This window comes from Pinus tabuliformis, chromosome 5_2, assembly GCF_031772625.1.
Source record: "Pinus tabuliformis cultivar Carrire ecotype Pingquan chromosome 5_2, CPIR1, whole genome shotgun sequence".
In the NCBI taxonomy this organism is placed as follows: domain Eukaryota; kingdom Viridiplantae; phylum Streptophyta; class Pinopsida; order Pinales; family Pinaceae; genus Pinus; species Pinus tabuliformis.
Genome location: NC_142306.1, coordinates 602194253 through 602204317, shown reverse-complemented (window position 1 = coordinate 602204317; position 10065 = coordinate 602194253). Strand labels below are relative to the sequence as shown.

General features: G+C 38.8%; 1 pseudogene; it reads right to left on the bottom strand.

Moving 5' to 3' along the window:
- Positions 1-6164: 6164 nt before the first annotated feature.
- LOC149160436 (L-type lectin-domain containing receptor kinase IV.2 pseudogene) lies at positions 6165-8419 on the bottom strand (annotated as a pseudogene).
- Between the last annotated feature and the right edge of the window lie 1646 nt (positions 8420-10065).

Sequence of the window (10065 nt, the reverse complement as noted above, 5' to 3'; positions counted from 1 at the left end):
TTGATTTTTTTTTGTGGGACTTGGATCAATTTTTCCTGCTAGGATTCAGTAAGTTGAGAACTTATATGCAAAAATTCACTTTGGTTGATACCAATGGGCATGTTGTAGCACTATTCCTTCTATGTGGTGGCTGCCACAATATTACAAAATGTAGAAGGGGATGTTGAAACACTATTTTCCTACACATCAACCTCCAAAATTTGATTTAACTAAAGATAACACAAATTAAAATTCTATGTAAAATCTAAATTGTAGAGGAAAGTGTTCATTTGGCTTTCCTCCATGTTCTCTTTGAAGTTCATTACTTGATCTATTGCAAATATGATTTTACAAATTCTCCATCACTGTTGGCATTGTCATACCATAGAGTATTTTCTAACTAAGTGATGGATTATTTAGGTGGGTATAAGGTCTCTTGTTTCATTAAATCCCCCTGTGAACTAAAAATATTTCTAGATTTGCAACTTATAAAAGCATTTGTGGTAGCAAGCCATGGCCTACCAAGGATCATGGGATGTTCCAAAAAGAATATTTGGGATATGATCTAGGTGGATGTTGGTGGCCACCCACCTATCCCATTTGGACTCCCACAACTGTCTCTTTTAGTTTTTCAGTTTCCTAAATTCTAGCACAGTTTACTATTTTTAGGAGTTTTTCAGGTCCTGAACTTCCAAAGCAGTTTTGAGGCCCTAAACGACGTTTTTTGGGAAATCTGGGGGAAACATGGGTCGATGGACCGATGTTGCCCTTCCTAAAGTGGTAGTTCTCATATAGATCTTTCTAACGAGCTATCGTACGCGTCAAACGGAGATCATACGCCAAAGTTACGACCCCGGAAAATTGATGTACTAATTTACCCAAACGAGGCCCACAATTTGGCGTTTCATCTTCTAGGGATAGGTTTTGGAATGTTAAGGGTTTTCCATTATTTCTCAACAATAAATAGGCCTTCGAGCCTCATTGTAACACAGTTTAGAGGCATGTAGTCGCCACATCTCTTCTCAGAGATAAGCTACCATCGCCCTAGCTAGTTTCTTTCCATTTCTGTTTGTAAGAATATTTCAGTATTTTACAGTAATGAAATGAAGTATTATTTCCACTACATATATGTATTTATGGTTATCTCTGTAATTTATTGCGTTCTTGTTTAAATCCAGATCAGTGGTATCAGAGTAGTATGCTTTTTCTCCGTTTTTCTTTGCATGTCCCCAACGAGGTTGGGATATAAGGAGTTAGGGCTTGAACTAGTCGAACCTTTACAAGACCAGCCTCGAAAATCCCGATGGCCTCCTATGGCAGATGAGAAGAAAGATGAGGGGGCAGGAGATCCTATGAAAATCTTGCTCGAAGAAGCCCTCGAGTGACAAAGGAACGCGATGATGGACAACTTTGCGCAGATCCTTCAGCGGCTACCCATATGTGATGCATCGACTTCCAACAGCTACTCTGGAAATGCCACACCGTTTAAGGTACAAGTTAATTTTGAAATCCCCATATTCGAGGTCAGATAGACGCAGATGCCATAGATAAATGGTTAAATCTACTAGAAGGATATTTTTCTGTTGATGAATTTTCGAGGTGGGAAAAGATTGTTTTCGCTCTTCTCAAAGCAGCCCCCCACGTCAAGGACTAGTGGGAAACCTACTGCGAGCAGAAGGGTGAAAATATGGGCTCACTATTTTTAGCCGCACCCACTTAGGATTCATTTCGGGATGCCGTCAAGGAGCAGTACTACCCTATCAAAAGCTATGAGGACAAACACATCAGATGGACCACACTGCGGCAGGGGCAGGACCAAGATGTGCCAGAGTTCACAAACATTTTTCATCCCCTTCGCACACAGTTGGGTATCAAGGACTCTGAGCTACATTTGGTACTTAAATACCGCGGCTGCCTACACAGATACATCCAGGATGAGATGGAGTTCCTAAACATATCCTCGCTCGACACGACATACCGGTATGCTATCAAAATCGAGAAAAATTTAAAACAGAAGAAGCGAGACTTTGGATCTGCAAATCCGAAGCCCAAAGGACAAATCCAAGGCGGGGTGACCCAAGACAACCCGTTGAAGCCGCAAGAAAAGAACAACACCACGAAGTCGAAGAAGGACACAAGAAAGTGGTGTGAGTTCCAAAAGAGTCCCACTCATAACACAAGTGAGTGTCGGACCAAGCAGTCGCTGGTGGCCGAGTTGAAGGCTTCGGAATCAGATGCATGTCCCGACCCTGAGTCAGAACCCGACAAGGGGAATGGCAAAGGGAAGCAGATCATTGATGTGGATCCCATCATCACTGTTGCCACTGCCAAGACCTAGAAGAATGAACCTGAAGATCTAGAGGAGGGGGAACGTCTTTTCCACTCACAGATGTGGGTGAAGGGTTCGCCGCTGCAATTCATTGTCGACAGTGGCAGCCAAAAGAACCTCATTCCAGCAGAGGTCGTGAAGTGGTTAGGCTTATCAACTACACCACACCCGCAGCCGTACAGTATCGGGTGGCTTCATGAAGGACGAGATCTCAAAGTTCGCCAGCAATGCCGCCTTCCCTACAGCAACAAGCCCGTCAGAGATGAGGTATTGTGTGATGTTACACCTCTGGATGTTTGTGATGTACTATTAGGCCAACCATACTTGTGGAGGCGACATGCTATGTATGAGTCAAGGCCTCGTGCTGTCATTATTTCTTTGAATAATTCATTATACAGGATACCAGAGGTAGCCCCACCTACCGCCACCTCTTTGATCTCTATTAAGAAAGGCAGCAAGCTCATCTCCCAGACTAGGAAATTCATTTTCTGTCTAATTCACTCCCAATGTAAGGGGAAGATCGTTGCTACATCCAAGACCCCTGTGAAGGGTTCCTCCACGCAGCAGCGGCAACAGAGGGATACGGTCATGAAAGAACACAGGAACAACCTCTCCTCACCTACAGGGGTACCACACAAACTTCAGGTGGGCAATAAGGTCTGGCTGCATCTGTAAAAAGAAAGCCTTACAAGAGCCCATCAGAAGCTCCGATCACACTGACATGGTACTTACACCATTACCAAGGCTATGGGAAATAATGCTTTGATGCACAACATTCCTCCATTCCTTCGCGTGCACCGAGTGTTCAATGTGGACCATCGCCGACCATGCTTCCCACCATTACTAGACACATCAGAGATTGCAGAACAGCTCACCAGAGACCCAACTCAGTAGTAGCTTCCTTATCTTAGGGTGGAACTCAACGCAATGGGGACCATTGCTTCCTAAAGGGGGAGGAATGATCTAGGTGGATGTTGGTGGCCACCCACCTATCCCATTTGGACCCCCACAACTATCTCTTTCAGTTTTTTAGTTTCCTAAATTGTAGCACAGTTTACTATTTTTAGCAGTTTTTCGGGTCCTGAACTTCCGGAGCCATTTTGAGGCCCTAAACGACGTTTTTTGGGAAATCTGGGGGCAACATGGGTCCATGGACGAGTGTTGCCCTTCCCAAAGTGGTAGTTCTCAGATAGATATTTCTAACGAGCTATCGTACGCGTCAAACGGAGATTGTACGCCAAAATTACGACCTCGGGAAATTGATATATCAATTTACCCAAACGGGGCCCACAATTTGGCGTTTCATCTTCTAGGGTTAGGTTTTGGAATGTTAAGGGTTTTCCATTGTTTCTCAACAATAAATAGGCCTTTGAGCCTCATTGTAACATAGTTCAGAGGCATGTAGCCGCCACATCTCTTCTCAGAGATAAGCTACCATCTCCCTAGCTAGTTTTTTTCCATTTCTGTTTGTAAGAATATTTCAGTATTTTACAGTAATGAAATGAAGTATTATTTCCACTGCATATCTGTATTTATGGTTATCTCTGTAATTTATTACGTTCTTTTTTAAATTCGGATTAGGATATAAGACGATAAATTCTACGAAGTAATCACAAGAGTCAAATGAGACAATAACATCATCCAATACTCCCTCTCATGTTATCTTGGATTTTTTAGCTAATTCAAGGATGGTAGGAATTGGATGAAGGTCAGGAAAATTGAATTTCTTCATGGTTTTTCAATAACTTTATACAGTGTTAGCTTACTTCACGACTCAAATATTTTTTGTAGCTTTTATATAAATATTAATTAAACTCAAAAAAATGAAAATGACAATGCCCAAACACACCCAAAAGATCATATGGTCATAGGTTCAAGTCCTGGAAATTTACAGTTTTCTCAAGATTTTTGTGTTAACAATTGTGCTAGAATTAGAATGGCTATTTGATCTAAAGTCCCTACTTAGAGACAATTGTATAACAACATTAGATGATGGCTCTTGATGGGAAGTTGTCACAAATACAATACTACGTGTCAAGGATGATATTGTAATAGTAGCAACTTGAATCCCATCTTTGAGGTGGGGTGGCTAGGGGGTGGGATGAGGTGTGAAGGGGTATTAAAAATAATTTAGGAATGAGCTACCTTCTCAGTGGGTTATGTGTGGTAGTTGCTTGGTCTTGAGAAAAGCTAAGACCGATCCCTAAAATTCTCCAATGTCAAAATAATTGGCATGGAGACTTAGAATGAACTCAGTTGCACATAATTCCCAAAAGAATACAATGGAACCTCTCTATTATTGTAAGGAGGTTTTCCAAATACCATAATCTATTAATCCATCTAGTTGTCTCTCCATGTTGGGATGTGCACTAGTCCATGGAATGATGCCTCTTTCTTGAACTAAGTAAGTGTTTGGTTCTAAGGTCAGTGAACAAGAACAATACTAGTTTTGTTTATATTCATATTTTTCATCTCTTCCTTACTAATGCCACTTGAGTAGTACTCTCTCATCATGACCCTATATTTGGATATATCATATAAATGGCCAATGGAAGCAAGTAACTATGATGTCATGTAAGCTACACAATTATGTTTTTAAGTTCATTTAGACATTAATCAAACTCATTGTATAGGTTTTACGAAAAATTATGGTTCTATGTTTCAAGAAGATTTAACTACATAATGATGGAATAATAAATACAATTAAGCAATAATACACACAGACATTAAAAATATAATAATGGCATTTAAAATTAAATGTACATAGAAATAAGATAATCTCTCAAGAAAATGTCATGAGCTAATGATACATATGCCCTATAAATTGAGTAATATATATATATAAGTTCATTTATACATTAATCAAACTTATTGTATAGGTTTTATGAAAAATTATGGTTCTATGTTTCAAGAAAGTTTAAATACATAGTAATGGAATAATAAATACAATTAAGCAATAATACACATAAATATTAAAAAATATAATAATGACATTTAAAATTAAATGTAAATAGAAATAAGATCTCTCAATAAAATGTCATGTGCTAATGATACATATGTCCTATAAGTATGAGTGCTAATAATATATATGTCTAGGCCCTAGAAGTGTAAGTGCTAAAAATACATATATCTAGGCCTTAATTTTTCTTGGACTTTACAGGTATATTTTAAATGCAACTTGAAAATACATATATCTAAGCCCTAATTTTTTCCTGGACTTTACTGGTCTATTTAAATGCAACTTATGGAACAAGTTTTAATTTTTTCCTGGACTTTACTGGTCTATTTAAATGCAACTTATGGAACAAGTTTACATTGGTGGAGAAAAAAAGACCATAAATTAATAAGAAACGAAGAAAAAAAATCAATGGTTTAAAATAATTTATTATCTTTTATGTGTTTTTTAAAGTTTAAAAAAACTTTTAAAAACAATTCAAATACACTTTTTCACGATAAGGTAAAAACCAATTTAAAAATATATAATATAATTTAAAATAACTTAACCATGTAGTGTGCACATCTCCTTTGTTGCATTTACCAATTTAAATAGTATACTAATTAAGATAATTTATTAGAAACTTATTTGCAACAAAATGCTTTTCCTTACAGCTTTACGCTAAATGTTGGAAAAAGATAGTTATGATATTTATGATATGTAGTTCAATTTGAGGAAATTCTAAAATATTTTTTAAGATTTTCAGAAGAGAATAGTTTTTTTTGTGTATCAAAAGAGATAATAGTTTTTTATTAGTGGGAAAACCATTGTAACTCGAGCAATTAAAGAAATAATATAATATTAATAAAAATTATATTAATATTTACAATAAATATATAAATAAAAAGAAACCATTTTCAATTTTGTTTCGAGGGTTATCTTAGAAGACGCGATGGAAAAGTCCGTGGACCGCAGCATACAGTATTCGACCATTGAAACCTGCTGCGAGTTTGAATTAACGAAGGCTGAATTGAGCGTATACCTTCTGAACTGCCCGACGTATACTCCCAAAACTTATTACCATATTACCCGAGAAAGGCAAACTATGGGTTAAGAACACATAATACTCACTTCTAATGAATCCATGCAGATGTCGGGAAGGGGAGCTTCGCCTTCCAGTATTTCACAAACATGCTGCATTTCCAGTCTTCTCTCCGGCTCCGGGTGACAACACAACAACCCCAATTTCAGCACCTTCTCCATCTCGCCCACGTCATAGCTGTCCTTCCCCAGCTTTGGATCCGATGCCTCCACGAGCCTGCCCTCGCTGTACAGCTGCCACGCCCACTCAACCAAAATCGTTTCCTCGGCGTCCTTCGACAGATCCACGGGTCTCCTTCCGCATGCCACCTCCAACAGCAAAACCCCGAAACTGAATACGTCCGATCTGGGAGAGGCCTTCCCCGTGTGTATCAGCTCCGGCGCTATGTAACCCAGCGTTCCCACCACATGCGTCGTCTGAGGATTCTCGCTGTGATCATAAAGCCGAGCGAGTCCAAAGTCTCCTAGCCGCCCGTTGTGCTCGGAATCCAGAAGCACGTTGCTCGACTTGATGTCTCTGTGGATCACCATTTTCTCCCATCCCTCGTGCAGATACAGCAGCCCCGCCGCCACGCCCTTCAGGATCGCGTATCGCCGATCCCACGGCAGGACTGTTGTTGGGTTCCCGAATATGAAATTATCCAAGCTGCGGTTGGGCATGTAGTCGTAAACGATGAATAATTGCTTTTGCCTCCGGCACCAGCCCCGGAGATGAACCAGGTTGCGGTGCTGTAGGCGTCCCATGCTCGAGATCTCTGCGACAAACCCTTTCATTCCCCCGTGAACTCCTTCATTATGCATTTCACTGCTACTTCTTGGCCGCTGCTGGGGAGAACGCCCTTGTAAACCTTGCCAAAACCCCCTTGCCCCAAAACGTTATCAGACCGGAATCTGCTGGTGGCAATGCTGAGCTCCTCGTAAGTGAATCTATGGGGCCAGTACTCCTGCTCCCATTCCTCAATCGTTTCCCTGTTTCTCGCTCTTCTCAGAATCAGGGCCGTGCCAACAGCCAGTGAGACGAGAACAACAGTCGCCACGGTGATACCGGCTATGAGTCCGGGGTCCGTACGTTTCGAATACATATTCGCAAATGAAGGGAGACGCGACACATCGAGGGGCGGCGCCGTGCCTTCGGTGGTGAAGCTCCACGCCAGAACGTAATGGTCTTCCACGAAGACTCCTGTGGCCGCTGAAAATCCAACAAACATCTTCTCTTGCAGAACGTTGTGGAGGTCGATTTTCAGAGATATCAACGGTCTCTGAGGTCTCGGCAAGCCGGCCAATGTGATGGTAACGTTGAGGCGGCTTTGTGCATGATTGTAATCGATCCAGACCTGTATGTTCCTTCCACTCTTGAGGTTCAATCCATGGAAGCTGTCCTCCCCGCTCCAGTACCCAGCAGGCTCGGTCACCACTGACTTGAGATCGTTGATGTCCACGCCCACGTGGTTGGCGTCTGGGTCATTGAATTCCACACTCCTGGCCGTGTCGAACTCCACTGCAAACAAGTGATTGGATGCCTGCCCGCAGCTGGTGATATTTAGCAAGCCCAAAAAGTGGGCTGGCAGACCGCCGACGGGAGATATGTGGGGCATCATGACGAAGGCTATTCCGTGACCCCCCGCCTCAGAGGGACGAGGCACCATTGAGAAAACGAAGGTAGTGCTGAAGGAGGAAACTGTCTCATTGCTTTTCATCTGCACGGGAATTGAATACAGCGCGCGGCCTGAAATGAAATTCGATTGATTTGTAAGGACAAGCACGGGTTCGAAGGGCATGACTGAAGCAACCCCTCCCAAGAATAAACTGCTTCTATTGAATCTGTCGAAAACGAAAGTGGTGTTTCGATGATCCTCCTCCATGGTCTGTGCGGCAAAAAGTGGTATTATTAGGTAGCTGAAGGCTATCAGGAGGAGGCTGCGAGATGGGAGCATCACCATTCTTCTCTTTCGCATGAACTAAATTTCTCTCAAGAGCAAATGAATGGATTTGAATTGATCTCAAGAACAAATGAATGGATTTGAATGGATCTTAATACACGGATACTCTCACTTTTTCGTCACTTTGATTATATTTTTCAAGCCTTGAACCCGGGACCAACGTCCTCGCTCACCGTTCGTCATCAACTTGATTATATTTTTCAAAACTTGAATCCGGGACCAACCTCCTCGCTCATTGACAATTACCGACTGAGCTGTCTCATTGGACTACATGAATATTCAACGTCCTCGCACACCGACCGTCACCAAGAGCTGTGTCACTAGGTTATATGGATACTCACAAAATATGGATGCCGCTCTATTTTAATACATAGGTTTTTTAATTTAAATTTTAGTTATTTTTAGTGAGATTTTTTGGAAGGTTTTTTAATTATTTTTTGTGAGATTTTTTAGAAGTTTTTTATGGGGTTTTCCAGTTTAATTTTTTTAAAATTTAATAAAAATTTATTGAAATCACAAGTTTGATTGGTAACCCCTGCACAATCGAAATGCTCTAAAATATTTTCAAAATATTAAATTTATATATACATTCAAAAAACAAAAAACAAATTTAAATAACACAAATCAATATTTCACCTCAAAATTTTCCATTAATTCCAACACCAAAAAATCCAAAATATACAATTCCTTTTAAAATTGCGATCACAATCTATTCTTCCACACCCATGTTCACTGCCATCTATCCTTACCTGTATTCCACAATCACCGTTGACGGCCGTCTATCCTTACCTTTATTCCACAATCAGATCTTCCATATCAATGTTGATTGCCGTCAGTCCTTACTTGGATTCCACAATCAGATCTTCCACAGCAATGTTGACTGCCAACTATCCTTACCTGTATTGATGATAAGTAACCGGCTATGCCCTAATATATATGAAATATGAACTTAGAACCGGCTGTGCCCTGATATATCAAACATTTTCAGCACTTTTGTAAAGTGAGGAGATAGTTATTAATTATATTTTGAATAAAATATTTAATTTCATGGTTTATATCATAATTTCATGGTTTATATCATATTAGGAATTTTAATTTAGTTATACGTGAGTTTATATATATTTTTATTTATTTATTGTGTATGAATAGTGTAGTATTAATAACTATAATATGATGATGATTTCGTTTTTTATAAAAAAATAGAGAGTAAAAAGTGTTTCGAAATTTTTATAATTACTTGATTAATTATGAATCATATTTGTTGGTTCAAAATATTTCACAAAATTTTTCTAATATAATTTTTCCGATAGTTTTAATATTCAAATTATAAATTTATTTAAAACTCATTTTACTTCTATACAAAATACTTAATTTTACAATTTTTTCCCACTTTAAATTATTTATTAAAAATAACAATTTTTACACGTATTAAAATTAAATATTCATTATATATTCCCTGACTTTTTAAAGAAGCATTGGCTGCTTACAACACTATAAATCACATTAACTCATAAATTAAAATTTTAAATATTAAATTTTATTAAATAATTTGTAACTAGTATATTTTTATTTTTTAAGAATTTTTAACTTATTTTTATTTTCAATATATGTATTTAAAAAAAAATTTTTTTTTATAATATTTAGACTTATTAATTTAATTTTTTATTAATGTAATTTCACAATTCGAATATTCAACAATATTATTATTATTATATTCAAACAAAATCTAATTATTAAAATGAGCGGTTCATATTTCGTTGACACATGTTTTTGAATATTGA